This window comes from Cannabis sativa, chromosome 5, assembly GCF_029168945.1.
Source record: "Cannabis sativa cultivar Pink pepper isolate KNU-18-1 chromosome 5, ASM2916894v1, whole genome shotgun sequence".
In the NCBI taxonomy this organism is placed as follows: Eukaryota; Viridiplantae; Streptophyta; class Magnoliopsida; order Rosales; family Cannabaceae; genus Cannabis; species Cannabis sativa.
The window spans coordinates 15,580,710-15,604,241 of NC_083605.1; positions in this window are offsets into that span (position 1 = coordinate 15,580,710).

Consider the following 23,532-nt stretch of genomic DNA (forward strand, 5'->3'; position numbering starts at 1 on the left):
AATCCAAGTTCTAAGTGTGGATTCAATGAGGAATTAATAAGTTAGGGAATTTACTTGGTAAATTCGGTTCGACTTATTGGAACCTCGGTTATATAGACCCATGGTCCCCATACTAGTTGAGACCATACTGCTTGTAAGACTCAGTTAATTGATTTTAATTAATCAATTATAATTCTAAAAGTTAGACTATGTCTACTTTATGAACTCTCACAGTTTAAGGATGAAGTCGTAAAGAAAAGGGTTTCTAGGTTTAATTATTAATTAAGAGACTTTGTATGTCTAATTAATAATTATTTTAAATGACAATATTATTTAATAATCTATTTTAGTTATTAAATAATTAGTTTTGGCATTTAAATGATTAGAATTTGAAAAGTGGCATTTTTGGAGAAATTGAAATAAAATTGAGGAAACTGCAAAATCCAAGTGAGGCCCATATCACCCTATGCCCGGCACCTCTTTGTGTGTTTTCCAATTACTATTTTCAATTTTAATTGCCATGTAATTGCTAATCAAAGCCTAGGAAAAATAGGAAAGTATTGGATCACACTAAAAAAGGCAGTTAATCAATTACACAGTAAAAGAGGAAACTGTTTATTTTGAAAGTTGTGCTCTCCCTTCTCCCTATATAAAGCAACCTTTGTGTCTCTTCTCTATGAAGCAAAAACCCACGAAATTCAAGAGAGAAAAAGAGAGGAAAATTTCGAAATCCTTGTGAGATGAGTAGTGCCCACACACAACAAGTGGTATCTCAATCATAGTATGTAAGACTATGGAATTTCTGCATTAAAGAAGGAGATCAGAAGATCCAGGTTCAGATCTTGGTGATGCTCTGCTACAGAAAGGAATCAAGGGCTAGAGATCTGAACGGAAGGATTCATATTATTCCGCTGCACCCACTGTAAGGTTTTCTAACTGTATATGTGTTTATTTTCATTGTTTTAGAATTCATATTAGGTTGTTAATCCAACATACATGATAGTAAATAGATCCTGGTAAAATAATTTCCAACAACTAGCACCAGAGCCATGGTAATGATTTACTTTCATGTAATATGAATTAAAACGATGATTGCATGTTTCTGTGGTTATTTGGATGGTTTCATGTTGGTTTATGTGCTTATGTGATGAATATTTATGTTGTACGAAATTTTTCCATGAAATATATTTTTTCAATTTTTGAAAATATCTTATTTGGATTCCTTGTGAAAAATTAAGCAATTTTGTTTTTTACGGAACTTGATTCCGATAAAAATTGAGAAAGATATGAATTTTGGAAGATTGGAAATCATGGTTGCTGCATGCAGCCTATCCTGGCAGTTCCCTACAAATTGCGAATTTTTGAGGTTTTTTCCCCAAAAATCCAATTTTTTCATGGGATTGTTTCCCAAAATTTATTTTTTCAATTTTAAATATTTCTAAATTGAAATGTTTCCAATTTTAAATATTTTCAATTTGGAATTTTTCCAATTTTTAAATATTTTTATTTTGGAATGTTTCCAATTTTAAATATTTCCTATTATGGTCAGATTTAAAAATTTGTTAACTTCTTTAATATTTATTTATTATTTAATTATAAGATTAGATATTTTGATATTTAAGATATTTTAAATTAAAAGATAACTTTGTCTTTTTATTTAAAATATTATATTAAAATTATCTTATATGGCAAATTAAATAATTAATAAATTTGAAATTAACATAGATATTTTTATAGATATACTTACCATAATGTTTTCAAATTCAAAAATTTGTTATTTTGTTAAATATTTAATTATTTATAAATTATAAGTTTAAAAATGATATTTTTTCTATATATATATCATTTTTTTCTTATTAGAAATTTATAAATCATATCTTAAATATTTAAATAACATAGATATTTTTGTAGAGATTTGAATATTGCTTAATTTGAGATATTTTGACATATAATTATGGTAATTATTATTCATTTATTATTTTATTCCTAAAATAATAATTATCTAACCAAATCTATTTTAAAATTGGTTTATTTTATTAAGATCTGAAAGTGATATTGGAGATTCTTTCCTTTCAAATCATTGATCTTATTAGATATTTAATTTGATTCAAATAAACCTAGATATTTTAAAATTAGCTTCCTTTATTTGGTTAGTTTAAGAATAATAATTTAATTATATTAATATCTTGATTCACATCTGTTACATGGACAATGTTTGTTTATTTATATTGTTTATTCAAAACTTTTTAACAAAGCTATTATTTATCTGATCTAAATTGTTATGATTAACTTGTTGACAGATCCTATGATCTGATTTTAATCATAGTTCAATTGACGATAGATCTTATAAATAATTTGTAACAGGTAAATTTTGTACTTCTTTCATCTGTGTAAACCTAGTGACATGATAGGGCCCATCCAAATCATTTGACCTGTGTGAGCCTATATGTTTGCTTTTGGGCTTAGATGCATATAAGAAGCCAATTTAAGTTTTTACTAAGTAAATGGACTAGGTTGCTAAAATAAATTTTGACATAAGGAAATTTATTTAGGCCCAATTAGATTTGGGCTTATTCAATGAATAACAATTGTTTATTTTAAGGTTAAATTCCTCTCTTTTGGGCCTTGTGTGAGAGTTGGGGGCCATAGAAGTTGGTACGACATACTGAACCGAGCTCCCCCTCACATGAACTACCCCAATTGTGAAGGCCCATTTGCCTTATTTAAATAATTGTATTAGGTTAATTATATTAGTCTAACCTAATTAAAATTGAATTAGCAACATAATTAACTTTTAAAATATATGAAATTTATTTTTCATGTAATATTTTAAAGTTAATTTTAGAAAAACACTTAGTTAATGATATATTCTAGATAGTTATTTCTAAAACTAGTTATTATTTCTAATATTAAATAGGAAAATATCATAGATTGTGAAATTAATTGTTTCCTAATTAATTTTGGTACAATCTAAGTTTAGTATATTTTCCTAGTATTAAACTAGAATTAATAATTAAGTTTCATCTTTACTTAATTATTTATTTCTTGAATTTAATACATTTAATTAAATTGAAAATTTCAATATCCAAGTTGATTTTCATCATGATACTTTAATATTGTTATTTTCATGTTATTTAATTAAAGTTGAAAATTATTTTAAGTTTGGAATCTTATTTCAGAATAACTTAAGTTTGAATAATTTTCAAAATATATTTTATTTTATTTTATTAATCATTTTCCCAAAATTTCGAAATTACATTTCTTTAATGTAGAAATTTCGAATTTTATTTGAAAAATAGATTAAAGTTAAAAATTATTTATTTAATTTTGGACCAACTTAAATCATTGATTTTTTCATTTAATGATTAATTAAAATAAATGAACTAAAATATATTATAATTAGAAATTGGATTAATTAGTCTATGAAAGTCTAGATAGATATTATCTGTTTTGCTTGAAGTATTTTTCTAGTATGTTTAATTAAATAGAAAATTAATATTTAAGTTGATTTTTTAATCATGATACTTAAATATTTGAATTTTTCTTAGATATTTAATTAAATAGGGAAATTATTTTTTGTTGAAAATTAATTTTTATTAATTTTGGGGCAACATAAAATTAAGGTAATTTTCCAGGATTTATTTTATTTTATTTTAAAGCATTTTCGAAATGCAATATATATTTATAGAAAATTAAATTGAGTTGTAAATTAATTTAAATTAATTTTGAAACAACTTAAATTGAATAATTTTCTAAATATTTATGGAAATTATTACTAAGATGGAAATAATTCACGTTATTTATCCATCTAAGTATGATTTATAAATATTACATTAAATTTATATTTAGAATATTTTATTCTAAATTGGAAATTTTAATTAAATAAATATATATTTAAAATAAATGGATTAAAATAAATATTAGAAGAAAATACAACCTTCATTAAATAATGAGCTTTATTATTAGGATATTCGATCTCCATTGTTGGTTTTACATAGCTATTGTTTTAGTGAGTAATCCTCCCTAATAGAGGAACGTTCATTAGCAAGTTAGCACCGTTTAATCTCGAAAGATAAGTAATCTTCTAAGTTTTTTATATAGTTTATGCTCACCCTAATGGTGGCGACTGTATAAGACTTGCAAGAATATGAAACAATGGTGGAAGCTCATAAGATAGAATAGCCTTGACTCTCGCCTAAACGGGACAACGCGGATTCACATCTTGATCGAATAAAAGGTTGCTAGAATGTTGATCATTTTAGATGAGCTGACAACTCTATTCAATGAATGGTAGCTTTGACTCTCGCCTAAACGGGACACTGATATCATTTTGTTGAAAACCTTGGAAATTATTTAGGATTGTATGTTTTAGTATTTTCACTTGTCATTCCTACTTGCTATATGCTTCATAATTTCTGAATTGTGTATGGATTTGTATTGAACCATGTTATTTTCTGTTATTAAATTGTAGTTTAATTTCGAATCTTCATTGTTGGTCTAACTTGATTTGTTTTTCTAATGAGATAAATCCGTAATGGATTTTCACCATTAGACTAACATAATAGTGTTAGATCTCGAAAGATAAATATTGTATATGCAACATCTAGCTGTTCATCAATTGATGACACCTTAGACTAGTATTTTACAATATGAAACAAGAAGATTGTATAAATAAGATTACTTTGACTCTCGCTAATCGGAGCATCGTTGGATTCTTATTTAAAACGAAATTATCCTAATTCCTCTTAGCTTATTCATTTCGAATCAGCTTAATGACATATCATTGGATGAATGGTCTATAAATCATATAAAGTCTTATTTTCTCTTAAGAAATTAGATGATGCATATGATTATATTCCCGGAATTCTATCCCTAAATGATATAAATCCTCAATCTTAGATATCTCCTACTAGTATAGGCAAATCATAGAGTTAGATTAGTAGTGGTGGTCCAAGAAAGAATTACTAATTATACAGTTACACTATCACAAGTGTTTCATAACCATTTTCTTTCAATGGATTCAAACTGTATGAGTTTAGTATTCTGTGACCAGAATCCGCTTGCACTATTCTAAGAACTCTTTGATGTAACTAAAGTAAGTCATCAAAAGATACAACCACATTTTTTATAAATCTATGGCATTTGTATCTTGTTCATAGTGGTTTTGACAAGATCATTCTCTGCAAAGAGTTAATATGCCTATATCCACTCAAAGTAATTTCATCTCATTCGTAGATGGATGTACATTCAGGGGTGGATATGAGTTTTCGTTGTATTCTTAAAACGATCACTCTAGATTTTACCTTACGCAAAAGAAATTTGAAATGTTTGAAAAATTTCATGAATTTCTAGCAATGGTAAGTGGTTAAAGATCTTGCGAACTGATAGGGGTGGAGAAAAAGTTAGTAGATATGCAGTTCAAAGATCATTAATTTGATTTTGAATTATATCCAAACTTACCTCCCCAGAAATTCGAGTTGCATATTGATGATTAGTTACTAGTCGTTGCCTAAATCCTTATATGGAAATTTCATAATGATGTAATGGTTGTATACTTAATGTAAATCATTACTAGATTCATGGATGACCTAATTGAAATCTTAAGAAAAGCTAGAACTGCTAACCTTGGTTTGCATGTTTGTTAGCTATTCTAAGTGATTAGGGGTGGAGCGTCCATAGTCATTAGATAAGAAAGTGTTTGTTTAAACAAATACCACTTTTTCTAAGAAAATGACTAAGTCTGGAAATAAAGTAGCAAATAAAGGAGATATGTTTTTCTTGATTCCAAAAGTGTTCTATCATCTTATTTTACAAGATGATCCCACTGCCTCTGTTGTCTTAATACAACTGAAGAGGTCTATACCATTTAGTTTTCTTAGACATAGTTCACGGTACCTTGTTGTAGTGGGAGAGTTTCTAGGAACTCACCTTCTTATAACTTGGAAGAAACTAGTGATTAAAATCCATTGTCACTTTAAACAAGTAATGGATTGTCAAGATAAGAAACTAAGAAGAAAGCCAAGAGAACTATGGTTTGATCCATTCACATGGAGTAACCTAAAGTTTTCTATTACAAGGACATGATAGGAAATTTTCGTTCATAAGTCTATTCAATGGACTTAACAAAACTTCCTGTTCCTAGTATAATAGATTTGAGTTTATCTAAACCTATGGCTTATGGTATACCTGGAAATTACTTACTCTAATGCAAGCATGAGATGCTGATGCATTTTCTTTCCAATGGAAATCTATAGAAGCTTCACAACTTCTAAGCATAGATTTTATTTATCGAAGGAAAACTTTCAACTATTCCAGAGAAGATAAAGCCATGAAAGAATTTCTTAAATCAACAGTGAGAGGTCTCAGATATGCTTTAGTATGCCTTAGACCAGACACCTGCTGTTGAGTGGGAGTAATGAGTAAGTATCAGATTAATCCAGGAGAGGAACATTGGAAGACAATCAAGTAAATTTTTAAGATTAAGAAGAGGAACTATATGTTAGTCAATAGGGGTGTTTTTTGAAACTCTTAGACTACACCACATCAGATTTCGTGACTTGCCTGTGTGCTAGAAAGTCTGCTGATGAGATGGTGATTACTTTGGGGGTGGAGTAGAGATTTTGGAGAAGTGTAAAAACCTATCTGAAATCTCTTGGTCTACCAGAGAGAGACTGAATGTTAAAAGTTGCAGGAAAGATACTTATTCAGTCTAAGGAAAGTTCTATACATTTGTGGCACTGTTCCAACTTGCCTTAACTACTAGGGTTACTTCCTGTATAACCAAAGAGTAGTTGCCAAAAGTATAGAATCCAGTATCCCAAGAGAGTAGACATATAGAGAGGAATTTCACATTATCAAGGATTTTGTGATTAAGGAAGAGTAATGGTGGAGAAGAGGTTGTGTTTAATTCAACCTGTCAGATCCTATTACGAGGAGTTTACTACTATTACACTTGATTTGTATATCAAGGTGTTAATGATTATTTGAAATGCACTTTTTGTTTTATATTAGTGCAAGTGGGAGTTTGTTGGGTTTTATGCCCTAAATAAAACTCATTTCATATAATCAGATTTACTTATTAATAAAGATCAAAAATAACATTTTATGTTGCATGGTTCACATGATTTATTTCATGATTATATGTCTATAATGTATGAATTCTTTTTAAGTCCAGAACATATGGGTTGGTTAAAGATTATAGTGTTGTCAGCACAGTGGAATATAATCTTAATCATATGTTCAAAAGTTTATTCCCTGATTTGTTAGAACACTGGATTTAGACTGACATGGAATAATCAGCGATAGGTATTCTTACACCTTGGAAAAGTGGTATCTCCTTTCCAGGACATTGGCAAAGTTTACCAGTATCGGATGTATGGAGTATACATCGGAAGGGACCGATATTAAACTTTGATTAGATATGTTAAAACTTACCGTAATATCTATTCAATTCAATACCACCTGTTGATCCTAGATCAAATGATCTCAATCCTGATATGGTTAGGCTCAATCTCATGAGTGTTATTCGTGTTCTTTGATTTGTTAGTTAAGCCTAATTTTTGGTCAGGGCAATACATACATTTTGGGAACACGGTAATGCAATTGAGTGGGAGCGCTAACATAAATATGGAATCTATAGCTTCTATTTGGCAAATAGAAGTAAAGGATGATTTCCTTCGAGCTTAACCAAACGAAGATAAATGGTGGAGATCTCATTTCACTTAGGTGAAATATCATTTATACAGGGTTAAGTGTTTTAAGGATAAAATACATTGTAGGGTGTTACGGTAAGTTAATCCCTTTACAGTGTAAATCATCTATATAGAGGATCATTGATCACATTAGGGTTATAACAATGGATAACTAATGACGTGTCTATATCGTGGAACATATAGAGCGTTCTATATGACTGAGAGTGCAAATCCAAGTTCTAAGTGTGGATTCAATGAGGAATTAATAAGTTAGGGAATTTACTTGGTAAATTCGGTACGACTTATTGGAACCTCGGTTATATAGACCCATGGTCCCCATACTAGTTGAGACCATACTGCTTGTAAGACTCAGTTAATTGATTTTAATTAATCAATTATAATTCTAAAAGTTAGACTATGTCTACTTTATGAATTCTCACAGTTTAAGGATGAAGTCGTAAAGAAAAGGGTTTCTAGGTTTAATTATTAATTAAGAGACTTTGTATGTCTAATTAATAATTATTTTAAATGACAATATTATTTAATAATCTATTTTAGTTATTAAATAATTAGTTTTGGCATTTAAATGATTAGAATTGGAAAAGTAGCATTTTTGGAGAAATTGAAATAAAATTGAGGAAACTGCAAAATCCAAGTGAGGCCCATATCACCCTATGGCCGGCACCTCTTTGTGTGTTTTCCAATTACTATTTTCAATTTTAATTGCCATGTAATTGCTAGTCAAAGCCTAGGAAACATAGGAAAGTAGTGGATCACACTAAATAAGGCAGTTAATCAATTACACACTAAAAGAGGAAACTGTTTATTTGGAAAGTTTTGCTCTCCCTTCTCCCTATATAAAGCAACCTTTGTGTCTCTTCTCTATGAAGCAAAAACCCACAAAATTCAAGAGAGGAAAAGAGAGAGAAATTTCGAAATCCTTGTGAGATGAGTAGTGCCCACAGACATCAAGTGGTATCTCAATCATAGTATGTAAGACTATGGAATTTCTGCATTAAAGAAGGAGAAAAGAAGATCCAGGTTCAGATCTTGGTGATGCTCTGCTACAGAAAGGAATCAAGGGCTAGAGATCTGAACGGAAGGAGTCATATTATTCCGCTGCACCCACTGTAAGGTTTTCTAACTTTATATGTATTTATTTTCATTGTTTTAGAATTCATATTAGGTTGTTAATCCAACATACATGATAGTAAATAGATCCTGGTAAAATAATTTCCAACAAAAATATCCTTAATTGAATTGTACCAAAATTAATTATTAAACAATTAATTTCACAATCAATGATATTTTCCTATATTAGAAATAATAATTAGTATAGAAATAACTATCTAGAAAATATCTCAATTTAACTAAGTATCTTTTCAAGATTTGGAAAATATCTGATTTAAGTTATTATAGAAAGAATCTATAAGTTACAACTTAAAATTTTCCAAATAAAATTTAATTAAATATCAAAATTAGGTGGTAACTACCTAATTTAAAGATATTCCATTTTAAGTTTCAAACCAACTTAACAAATATCTTTTAAGAATCTTCAATAACTAATTCCTAGAATTCCTCAACTTAATATTATATTCAAAAGATATTCAAATTTAAGTTAATAAAGAAAATTAGTAATAACTAATTCATAATTTAAATAGGAATATTTAATAAAAGTAAGTTTCAGAAAGAATCTAGTTAGTTAAAATTCTTTATTTAATTAAATACAAGAAAAGTACAAATAGTTTATCTAGAAAATAATATTCTACAAACTATATTTTTCTTAATTAATTTCGAAGAAATTAATTATGTTGCTATTCAATTTTATTAGGTCAAACTAGTTTAATTAACCTAGCATAGTTATCAAAATCAGGCAAATGGGCCTTCACAATTGGGGTTGTTCATGTGAGGGGGGGCTAGGTCCAGTATGTCGTACCCACTTCTAAGGCTCCCAACTCTCACACAAGGCCCAAAAGAGATGAGTTTAACCTTAAAAAGAACAACTATTATTAATTGAATAGGCCTATTAGCTAAATGAACCTAAATAAAATCTATCAAGTAATGACATTTTATTTAGCAACAACAACCTATATGTGTCTATAACAGAAATTAAACATATAGACTCACAGAGGCACACAGATTTGGATGGATCCTATCATGTTACTAGGTCATACACAGATGAAAGAAGAATGTAAAAATTACCTGTTACAAATTATTTACTTGATCTATCATCAATTGAACCATGGGTTAAAATCAGATCAATGGATCTGTCAACAAGTTAACCCTGGCAATTTAGATCAAGCAATAATAGGTTTTAGAAAACTTACAAACAATCTAAAACACATACTCCTCCAACAAGTTAGATTTGGATAGTTGGAAGTAGGATTTATTTAATTTTAAATATTAAACTCTATTTCAAAATTTTAAAAAAAAATCGGTTTTAAAAGAATGAAATAAAAAAAAATATTTAAAATTAAACCTACAACTTTGAAAAATTAGGTTTTGAGTAACCTAAATATCATTTCAAAATAAATTTGCTAACTTTCCTTTTAAATTTCATGTTATTTAATTAAATATTCAAGAAAATAGAAAATGGTAAATACATACCCTTTTCTGATTTTACAATCTAATTTAAGTAAAAATAACAAAATTTAAAAAGTTAACAAAAATATCTTATTTCCCCTTTTAAAATACCATGATTATAGTAATCTTATTATAAATAAGGTCAATTTACAAAAAAAAATATTTTTATATTTAAAAATAAGATAAAATAATTAAAATTTAAAAGAAATAAGAAAAGAGGTAAGCAATACTTGATTTTAACCTATTTTCAAATTCAAATTACACTAATATCTAAAATTAATTTTAAAATAAAATTAATTTATTTCTGATAATTAGATTTGAAAATTGAAAAACAAAAATCAAAATACAAAACTACACAAAAAATCGGAAGTCAATTCCATGAAATAGCATCAAAAATCGAAGAAAACGAAGAAAAATTGCACACTGTACGGATGGTATGCATTGCATACCACCCGTGCGCGTATACAGGGTGATCTGTTGAGTTTCCTCGGCGCTGGGAGGCTGCAAGCAGCCCTTCCGCACGCGTGGGTAGGGTGATCACCACCCCGATTTTTCCCGATTTTCAAAAATTCATAACTAATTCAAATTAAATCGAAATCGAGTTCTGTAAAAAAGTAAATTGCTTAGAATTTTCCAAACTATCCAATAAAAAATAATTTCAGATACAGATAATCAATTATTTTTCCCAGAATTCACAAACATCAATCAAACATCAATATGACACATCATGAAACCATCCAAATCACAAACAAATCGTTTTAAGTCCAAATTTCTTGCAAGCAAATCTATTACCATGGCTCTAATACAAGTTGTTGGAATTAATTTCACCAGGATCTTAGATCTACTCACAAGTATGTTGATTTAACAACCTAAATATGAACTTCTAAAACGATAAATAAAACATATAAAAGTTAAGAATAACTTACAAGGATGGCAGCGGAATTAAGTGTCTCCTTCCACTCAGATCTCTAACCCTTGATTCCTATCTGTAGCAGAGTATAATCAAGATCTGAGCCCGATTCTCCTTCAGTTGGATGTGATCCTTCACAGTCTTCCAAACTATGATTGAGGTACTCAGTGATGTGTGTGGGCATTTCTCTCTCACAAGGATTTTCGAAATTTTCTCTTATTTTTCTCTCTTGATTTCGTGTATAATGATTGCATACAAAAGACATTTCAAGAGTGAAGAGAGGGACGGCTATATATAGGAAAAGGGAGAGAAAAACTTTTCAAATAAGCAGTTTCCTCTTTTACTGTGTAATTGATTAACTGCCATATTTAGTGTGATCCACCACTTTCCTATTTTTGCTATGCTTTGATAAGCAATTACATGGCAATTAAAATTGAAATTAATAATTGGCAAACATGCAAAGGGTGGCCGGCCATGGTGTGATATGGGCCTCACTTGGATTTGTCAGTTTCCTCAATTTTATTTCTATTTCTCCAAAAATGCCATTTTTCCAATTCTAATCATTTAAATGCCAAAACTAATTATTTAATAACTAAAATAGATTATTAAATAATATTGTCATTTAATATAATTATTAATTAGACATTCAAAGTCTCTCAATTAATAATTAAACCTAGAAACCCTTTGATTTACGATTTCATCCTTAAACTGTGAGAATTCACAAATTAGACATAGTCTAACTTTTAGAATTATAATTGATTAAACATAAATCAATTATAGAGTCTTACAAACAGTATAGTCTCAAATAGAATGGGGACCATGGATCTATATGCTGAGCTTCCAATAAGTTGAACCGATTTACCAAGTAAATCCCTAACTTATTAATTCCTTGTTGAATCCACTCTTAGAACTTGGAATTGCACTCTCAGACTTATATAGAGCATATTATATGTTCCACGATATAGATATGCTATCTCATTTAACCATTTTTATAATCTTATTGTGATCAAAGATCCTCTATATAGATTATTTACATCGAGATGGGATAATTTTACCGTTCTCACCCCTCAACGTATTTTGCCCCTTAAAACACTTAGCTACCTATAAATAGTGATCTAATACATAGTCACTGAAACAAGAGCTCATCCATTTACTTCTATTTAGCTAAGCTCGAAGGGAATCATCACTTGACTTCTATACACCAGTAGAAGCTATAGATTCTATATTTATGTTTAACACTCCCACTCAATCATACTATCATGTTCCCAAAATATACGTATCACCCTGACCAAAAAGTAGGCTTAACTAATAAATCAAAGAACATGAATAGTACTCCTGAGTTGAGCCTAAGCATATCAGGATTTAGATTCTTTTAATCTTAAGATCAACTACTGATATTGACTTGGAAAGATATGACGGTAAGTTTATAATATCTTTGACCTAAGTTCAATATCGGTCCAGTCCAATGTATACTGCATACATTCAAAACTAGTATACTTTACGAATGTCCTAGAAAGAACATAACACTTACTCCAAGTGTAAGTATACTTCATCGCTGATTATCACATCAGTGTAAATCCAAAACACTGATGAACAGGGACCAAACTTTTTGAATCATATAATCACAATCACATTCTGCTGTATTGACAATACTGTAATTGTGAATAACTATATGTTCTGGATTTAACTGATTTTGGGCATATATCAGATATATATATTAAACCATAAACATGTAACATACATGTAATCATAAATCACTTCAAAATTCTAAATTGATAACTAATCAGATTGTAATGGGTTTTATTTAGGGCACAAAACCCAACAGAAGTTTAGGACATTGGGGTTTCTAATGACCTTTCTCATTGTAGTAGAAACACTTTCCTTTGAGTGCATCACCAGAAGCTGCAGCATTTTTTTTTTTCATGGGTTTGGCACGCTTCTTAGTGTTTCTCCACTTCTTCTTAGACTTGGGTTTAGAAGCAGATGCAACATTTGCCTCAGGTTTGACCGTCCCATTACCATTGCCAGAATTTTGAGGTTTACTCCCTTTCTTCTTGGGTACTCCAATCAAATTTTCATATGTCTGAAGGTCATTGACTAACTCATGAAAGTCTATGTCCTTTTTATTCATGACATAATTTGATGTATAGGGCAGAAATGTTGGAGTCAGACTATTCAAGATAAGGCTTACTTGAGTAGTGTGATCCATTTCAGCACAATGATCCTTGGCTTCTTGGAAATAACTTGCCATGAGGAGAACATGATCACGCACGTTTTGATGGGGTTCCATCCGTGCATTGATGTATTTCTTAGTCGCGTCAAAGTGAGACTGAAGAGATGCCCTACCGAATAGCTCAGTTAACTTCGTCATAACTTCAGAAGCCTTTTTGTTGGAAATTATTTTACCAGGATCTTAGATCTACTCACAAGTATGTTTATTAACATCAAAAATAAGAACTTTCTAAAACGATAAATTAAACACATATAAAGTTTAAGAAACCTTACATTGGGTGCAGCGGAATTAAATGACTCATTCCGTTCAGATCTCTAAACCTTGAATCCTTTCTGTAGTAGAGTATTATCAAGATCTGAACCTGGATCTCTTTCTCTGAATCCTTGATGCTGAATCTCCTTTGCTGATGATCTTTCTTCACGATCTTCCTCACTATGATTGAGGTATTGCTTGATGTCTGTGGGCACTACTCTAATCACTAAGGTAATTTCGAAATCCAAAGGAAGAAGCAAGAGAGAGAGTGGCGGCTAGAGAAGAGAGAGTGGAGGCTTAGGTTTTTCTGATTCAGAAAGTGTAATTTTCCTGAAGCCTTCCCTATCTATTTATAGCATTCCACTAGGGTTAGATTTGAATTATATGGCATTAAAATAATGAAAAAATCAACTTAAAATACCTATAAAGGTGGCCGGCCATGGCTTAGTGGACTGGGCCTTGCTTTTTGCAATTTTGCAATTTTAACACCTTTTGTATCTGATTTTCTCAAAAAATGCCAATTTCCTAATTCAATCATTTAAATGCAAATTCTAACTATTTATTAATTGAACCATACAAAGTATCATAATTAACAAATATGCCCCTATTAACTCTTTCTTTACAATTTCGCCCTTACTTAGTGAAAATTTCACAAATAGACACAGTCTAACTCGTGAATTATAATTGATTAATCAAAACCAATTACATGAGTCTTACAAACAATATTATCTCAACTAGTGGGGGGACCATGGGTCTATATAACCGAGCTTCCAATAAGTAGATCAAGAATTTCGCACTAAAATTCACTAACTTATTAATTTTTCGTTGAATCCACGCATAGAACTTAGAATTGCACTCTCAGTATATAGAATGCTCTATATGTTCCACCATATAGACACATCATTAGTTATCCATTGTTATAATCCTAATTTGATCAATGATCCTCTATATGAATGATCTACACAGTAAAGGGATTAAATTACCGTAACACCCTACTATGTCTTTTATCCTTAAAACACTTGACCCCGTATAAATGATATTTCAGCTTATGTGAAATGAGATCTCCACCATTTATTTTCGTTTGGTCAAGCTCGAAGGAGATCATCCTTTGCTTACTATTCGCCAGATGAAAGCTATAGATTCCATGTTTATGCTAGCGCTCCCACTCAATTGCACTACCGTGTTCCCAAAATATACGTATCACCCTGACCTAAAAGTAGGCTTACCTAACAAATCAAAGAACACGAATAGCCTTTCAAGATTGAGCCTAAACATAACAGGATTAAGATCATTTGATCTAGGATCAACTTGGCGATATTGACTTGAATAGATTTTACGGTAAGTTTAATTAAATCTAAGTCAAAGTTCAATATCGGTCCCTTCCGATGCATACTCCATGCATCCAACCTGAGCTTTACTTTAACTAATGTTCTGGAAAGAACATAGTATTTCTCCAAATACAAGTAAACTCTTGTTGTAGATTATCATATCAGTAAAACCCTGTGTCTCATAAATCTAGGAAACTTTATTCACATAGTCATGTTTACTTTCCAATGTGATGACAGCACAATAAACATGATCAAGTATGTGAAAAGGGTTTAAGATGAATTTATAAATCAATTAGACAAGCAATTGATAAAGTGAACCAAAACATACACAAATGAATGAAAAATACTTCTGTTTCTTTATTGATGTTGAATAAAATAGATTACATTGAAATGGAGTTTTATTTAGGGCATAAAACCTAACAAACTCCCACTTGCACTAATATAAAACTAATTAGTACGTATCAATTAATCCTAAATTCTGACGGTGCTTTTCAAAGGCTGTCACGGCCAAGACTTTGGTGAATGGATCAGCTAGGTTGTCCTCTGTGTCAACTTTCTCAACTAGTACATCCCCTCTTGCCACGTATTCTCTGATAATGTGATACTTCCTTTCAATGTGTTTGCTTCTCTTGTGGCTTCGAGGTTCTTTACTGTTTGCTATTGCTCCATTGTTATCACAGAGTAGTACCAGAGGCTTTTCCATTCCCAGGAACAACACCTATGCTGGTGAAGAACTTTCTTAGCCAGACAAGTTCTTTAGCAGCTTCTGCTGCTGCTATGTATTCAGCTTCCATAGTTGAGTCCGATATCGCGGTTTGTTTAGCACTTCTCCAAACCACTGCTCCACCCCCAAGAGTAAACACCATTCCAGATGTAGATTTCCTATCTTCAAGACTTGCCTGGAAATCTGAATCAGTGTAGCCTATGGGATTTAAAGCACCACCCTTGTAGACTAACACAAGATTCCTTGTACTCTTTAAGTATTTCAGAATATACTTAACTGCATTCCAATGTTCTTGTCCTGGATTAGACTGATACCTGCTCACGATTCCAACAGCATAACAGATGTCAGGTCTAGTGCATAACATTGCATACATTAGACTTCGAACTGCAGAGGCATAGGGAATTTTCGCCATGTCCTCTATCTCTTGAGGATCAGTCGGTGACTGTGCCTTAGATAGACGAATACCATATCTAGAAGGCATGTTTGCCCCATTGGTGTTGTTCATGGAGAATCTCTCTAAGACTTTGCCTATGTAGGTTGTTTCAGAGAGAGCAAGAGATCTGTTCTTCCGGTTTCTGATAATCTGAATACCAAGAACATAGGCTGCTTCACCCAAATCTTTCATATCGAATTGAGTGTTGCGCCATTCCTTAATGTGAGTCATTTTCTTGACATTGTTTCCAATGATCAAAATGTCATCAACATAAAGGACCAGGAATACTACTATTTGGTCTTCCTTGAGTTGGTAAACAGAAGGTTCATCTTCATTCTGAAGAAAGCCGTAGGTCTTGATGATTTCATCAAACCTCTTGTTCCATGAGCGAGAAGCTTGCTTAAGTCCATAGATAGACCTGTTTAACTTGCAAACTTTCTTTTCCTGCCCAGGAAGAACATAACCTTCTGGTTGCTCCATATAGATGGTTTCTTCAAGTATCCCATTAAGGAAGGCGGTCTTGACATCCATTTGCCAGATTTCATAATCGAAAGCAGCAGCTATAGAGAGAAGAATTCGGATGGATTTGAGCATGGCAACAGGACTAAAGGTTTCTTCATAGTCCACGCCTTCTCTTTGGGTATAGCCCTTGGCTACAAGTCTAGCTTTAAAAGTTTCGACTTCGCCTCCAGCTCCTCCTTTCTTCTTGTAAACCCACTTGCATCCTATCGGATGATAGTCGTCAGGTGCGTCTACATATTCCCAGACTTTGTTCTTTTTCATGGAATCCATTTCTGAATCCATGCCGGCTGACCATCGTTTCCGTTGCGGACTAGCCATTGCCTGTTTATAGGTTAATGGATCGTCATCAATACCGTCACCTACGACCATATTGATTTCACCATCCAAGCCATAACGAGCAGGTTTTGTTGAAACCCTCCCACTACGACGAGGTACGGTTGTCTTCTAAACAGAAACTTTAGTAGTAGATTTCTCAGTTTGTTCAACTGAGGGAGTGGGATTGTCCTCTTCACGTGTGGAAGGGAACGGAACATTGGAAGGACTTATATCTGAAAGCATTTCCTCCAACACTACTTTACTTTGTGATTTGAAATTCTTAATATAGTCATCTTCAAGGAAAGTGGCATTTGTAGAAACAAACACTTTATCATCCTTGCGACTATAAAATAGTCCACCCCTAGTCTCTTTAGAATTACCGACAAACATGCAAACTTCAGTACATGACTCAAGTTTGTCGTCTTTCTTTCTTAAGTCATGAGCAAGGCACCCCCAGATTCTGTAATGGCGTAAACTAGGTGTACGACCATTCCAAAGTTCTAAAGGTGTCTTAGGGATTGATTTAGATGGAACAACATTTAAAATGTCAGTTGCCATCTGAATTGCATATCCCCAGAAGGACGTAGGTAGAGTTGAAAAACTTAGCATAGACCTAACCATTTCCAAAAGCGTGCGATTCCGTCTTTCTGCAACTCCATTTTGCTGTGGAGTGCTAGGGGCGGTTAATTGGGATTCAATTCCAAGTTCAATTAAGTGATCTTTGAACTGCATATCCATATATTCTCCACCCCTATCAGTTCGCAAGATCTTTAATGATTTACCTAATTGGTTTTGGGCCAAAGCATGAAATTCTTGAAACTTTGCAAATGTTTCAGATTTCTTATGCATAAGGTAAATATGTCCACATCTAGAGTAATCGTTAATGAAAGTGACAAAGTACTCATAACCACCTCGGGCTTTGACATTCAAAGGTCCGCAGACATCGGAATGCACTAACCCTAGAGGGATTTTTGCACGCTCTCCCTTTGCAGAGAAAGAACGTTTAGTCATTTTTCCTTCCAGGCAGGACTCGCATACTGGCAGTTCACCTAAGACGACATTTTTCAATGGACCGTCTTTGGTTAGCCTATTGAGTCTATCAAAGCCTATATGACCTAAACGTAAATGCCAGAGATATGTTTCATTATCATCATCGATCTTTTGCTTTTTGTGGTTTCTAGGTTTAGCTACTTTAAAAAGTTCGTTATGTAAGGCAAATGGTGTTTCTGGTCTAAGAACATAAAGCCCATGTTCCATGGATGCAACACAAATCTGAATGTCATTTCGAGAAATGGTAGAACCAGAATCCGAAAAATCTAATTTGTATTGTTGCAATTGTAAGCATGAAACAGAAACCAAGTTTCTACTGAAATTTGGAATGTATAAGACATTGTCTAACTCCAAAATTCTGTTTTGAAACTTGAGTTTGGCTTTTCCTCTAGCTCTAACCGAAACCATTTCGCCATTACCAACTTTAAGTTTCAACTCTCCGGATTTCAAATAATTCCAATTCTCAAGCAATTGCAATGAACAACTTACATGGTTTGTAGACCCAGAATCAAGAATCCAAATGGATTTATCATTCTCTAACACACATGATTCGAAGACTAAAGCATTACTGCTTATTCGTTTGTTAATTGTTGTTCTTGCTAGTTCATTTTGTTGTGAAGTATAACTTGAGGAAGTGCAATCACTTTCTCTTATCTTCTCAACTAAGCTTGAAGTAGTAGGATTTATGGAGTTATGAACTATTTGCTCTTCAGAGTGAACAATTCCCAGCTTACCTGCTTTCTGGAATTTAAAGTCCATCATGAGCATATGTGAAGTATTACTCTGACAAGGAGTTTATAACTTCAAGTTCAATTGCTAAGATATTAACTAGGAGTGGAATGAGAAGGGGATTACAGACACTACAACACATCAATAAAACAGAAGTAAGGTTTCGGTTCAAAATTCATACACAAGTTCAGAAAATAACAAGTAATGACATATGTTATAGAAATACTAAATCTAACATAGTTTATTTTCCAAGGTTTCCAACATAATGAAATACAGTGTCCCGGTAGGCGAGAGTCAAAGATAACATTAGTTGAATAGAGTTGTCAGCTCATCTAAAATTAAACATTTTAGCAACCTTTTATTCGATCAAAATGAGAATCCAACGTTGTCCCGGTAGGCGAGAGTCAAGGTTATTCTCATTTTATGAGCTTCCACCATTGTTTCATGTTCTATGAGTTTATCTCTAAGTAGTCACCGTAGGGGAGAGTCTAAATAGAGACGAAAACTCACAAAACACTTATCAAATGAAATCTTACGGTGTTAAAAGTCTTCAACGAATAACCATCCATAGGGGGACGAAGTCTAGCGTGTCGAGGTTATACTGAATAAGTTTAACTATTGTAAGACCAACAATGGAGATCGAATATCTTTTGATTAAAAGCTCATTATTTAAAAAATATATATATGTATTTTGTATAATCATAATACTCGATATTATAATAATGAAAAATTACAAATTAAAGTTGGTTTAATTAAAAAATCAACTTTAATTAATTTTCAATTATTTAATTTGAAAAATAAATTCAAATAAATATCGAACAAGTTCCATAATATAATAATGAAAAATTACAAATCAAAATTGATTTAAATAAAAAATCAACTTTAATTAATTTTCAATTATTAATTAAATTTAAAAAATAAATTTGAATAAAAATGGAACAAAATTGAAAATATCTTGTTTAAGTTGTTTTAGAAGAATCTAAAAAATCAACTTAAATATCTTTCAAATCAGATTTAATTAAATTTAAAATTAAGTTGTAACCACTTAATTTTGAAGATATTCCATTTTAAGTTAATATTCGAAAAGATATTAACCTAGAAAATATCTAAAATATTCCATTTTAAGTTAATATTCGAAAAGATATTAACTTAAAAAATATCTAAAGAATCTTAATAACCAATGCCTAAAATTCCTCAACTTAATTTTGAAATTTTTAATTCAAAAGATATTTAGATTTAAGTTGGTTAGTTGTAGATAACTAAATATCAACTTAAATAGGAATATTTAATGAAAAATTTAAATTAAGTTCCAGAAAGAATCTAGATGGTTATAATTCTATATTTATTTAAATACAAGAAAATACATATAGTTTAGCTTAGAATATAAAATTCTTTAAACTATGATTTTCTAAATTAATTTCAAAATAAATGAAATTCATTATGTTGCTAATCAATTTTAATTAGGTTAAACTAGTGTAATTAACCTAGTACAGTCATTCAAATCAGGCAAATGGGCCTTCACAATTGGGGTGGTTCATGTGAGGGAGTGCTGGGTTCAGTATGTCGTACCCACTTCTATGGCTCCCAACTCTCACACGAGGCCCAAAAGAGAGGAATTTAACCTTAATCAGAACAACTGTTATTAATTGAATAGGCCCAAAAACTAAATGGGCCTAAATAAATTCTATCAAGAACTATGATAATTTATTTAGCAACAACAACCTATATGCATCTATAATAAAATTAAACACATAGGCTGACACAGGCACACTTTGGATGGGTCCTATCATGTTGCTAGGTCATACACAGATGAAAGAAGATTGTAAATTATACTTGTTACAAATTATTATCTTGACCAAGGGAGCCATCAGATCCTTAGATCTGGCAAAAGGTAACCATGGCTATTTGCAATCAAGTAATAATAGGTTTTGAAAACTTACACACAAGTTAAAACACAAACTCCTGCAACAAGGTTAGTCGGATAGTTGGATGTAGGATTTATTTAATTTTTAAATTAAATATTTAATTTCGAAAATAATTAATTAAATAAATAAAAAATATTTCGAAAAATTTTTAAAAAAATTTAAAAAAAATTCGAATTTTTTTAAAAATAAACCTAGAATTTTTGAAAAATTAGGCTTCAACCAACCTAAATATCATTTCCAAAATTTGCTAATACTTTTAAATTTTAATTGTTATTTTATAAATAAAAATTAAATAAAAAATTAGAAAAGATAAATAAATATCTTTTCAAATTTTAAATAAAATTTAAATAAATAAAATAACAAAATTTAAAAAATTAGCAAAATATCTTATATCATTTAAAAATTACATGATTATAAATATCTTATTTTTAAATTTAAAATAAGATAAGATATAATCAAATTTTAAAATAAGATAGATATTTTAAGCAAGAAGATAGATACTAATTCTATTCAAATTCAAATTACACTAATATCTTGAATTAAATTTAAAAAATATTAAATTAATTCAAAATGATAATTAGAATTCAATTAGGAATAGTGATAGTATAAATACAAAACTATACCAAAAATCGGAAGTTAATTCCATGAAAAAACATGAAAAATCGAAGAAAAACAAAAAAATTCGAAACTGTACGGACAGATTTGCGATCGCAGGAAAATATCAGCACAACCCCGATTTTTTTAAATCTTCAAAAAGTCATAACTAATTCAAATAAAATCCAAATTAAGTTCTGTAAAAGGCTAACTTGCTTAATTTTTTCCATACTATCCAATAAAAATAATTCCAGAGATAAAATCGCAATTATTTTTCACGAAAATTTCACAAACGTCAATCAATCATCAAATAACACTCAATACAACATGATACCATCCAAAGAACATACAAACAATCGTTTTAAAGTCCAAATTTCATGCAAGTAAATCAATTACCATGGCTCTGATACCAGTTGTTGGAAATTATTTTACCAGGATATTAGATCTACTCACAAGTATGTTTATTAACATCCTAAATAAGAACTTTCTAAAACGATAAATTAAACACATATAAAGTTTAAGAAACCTTACATTGGGTGCAGCGGAATTAAATGACTCCTTCCGTTCAGATCTCTAACCCTTGAATCCTTTCTGTAGTAGAGTATTATCAAGATCTGAACCTGGATCTCTTTCTCTGAATCCTTGATAATGAATCTCCTTTGCTGATGATCTTTCTTCACGATCTTCCTCACTATGATTGAGGTATTGCTTGATGTGTGTGGGCACTACTCTAATCACTAAGGTAATTTCGAAATCCAAAGGAAGAAGCAAGAGAGAGAGTGGCGGCTAGAGAAGAGAGAGTGGAGGCTTAGGTTTTTCTGATTCAAAAAGTGTAATTTTCCTGAAGCCTTCACTATCTATTTATAGCATTCCACTAGGGTTAGATTTGAATTATATGGCATTAAAATCATGAAAAAATCAACTTAAAATACCTATAAAGGTGGCCGGCCATGGCTTAGTGGACTGGGCCTTGCTTTTTGCAATTTTGCAATTTTAACACCTTTTGTATCTGATTTTCTCAAAAAATGCCAATTTCCTAATTCAATCATTTAAATGCCAATTCTAACTATTTAATAACTATAAATAATTATTAAATAATATTGTCATTTATCATATTTAATAATTGAACCATACAAAGTATCATAATTAACAAATATGCCCCTATTAACTCTTTCTTTACAATTTCGCCCTTACTTAGTGAAAATTTCACAAATAGACATAGTCTAATTCGTGAATTATAATTGATTAATCAAAACCAATTACATGAGTCTTACAAACAATATTATCTCAACTAGTGGGGGGACCATGGGTCTATATAACCGAGCTTCCAATAAGTAGATCAAGAATTTAGCACTAAAATTCACTAACTTATAAATTCTTCGTTGAATCCACGCATAGAACTTAGAATTGCACTCTCAGTATATAGAATGCTCTATATGTTCCACCATATAGACACATCATTAGTTATCCATTGTTATAATCCTAATTTGATCAATGATCCTCTATATGAATGATCTACACAGTAAAGGGATTAAATTACCGTAACACCCTACTATGTATTTTATCCTTAAAACACTTGACCCCGTATAAATGATATTTCAGCTTATGTGAAATGAGATCTCCACCATTTATTTTCGTTTGGTCAAGCTCGAAGGAGATCATCCTTTGCTTACTATTCGCCAGATAGAAGCTATAGATTCCATGTTTATGCTAGCGCTCCCACTCAATTGCAATACCGTGTTCCCAAAATGTACGTATCACCCTGACCTAAAAGTAGGCTTAACTAACAAATCAAAGAACACGAATAGCCTTTCAAGATTGAGCCTAAACATAACAGGATTAAGATCATTTGATCTAGGATCAACTTGGCGATATTGACTTGAATAGATTTTACGGTAAGTTTAATTAAATCTAAGTCAAAGTTCAATATCGGTCCCTTCCGATGCATACTCCATGCATCCCACCTGAGCTTTACTTTAACTAATGTTCTGGAAAGAACATAGTATTTCTCCAAATACAAGTAAACTCTTGTTGTAGATTATCATATCAGTAAAACCCTGTGTCTGATAAATCTAGGAAACTTTATTCACATAGTCATGTTTACTTTCCAATGTGATGACAGCACAATAAACATGATCAAGTATGTGAAAAGGGTTTAAGATGAATTTATAAATCAATTAGACAAGCAATTGATAAAGTGAACCAAAACATACACAAATGAATGAAAAATACTTCTGTTTCTTTATTGATGTTGAATAAAATAG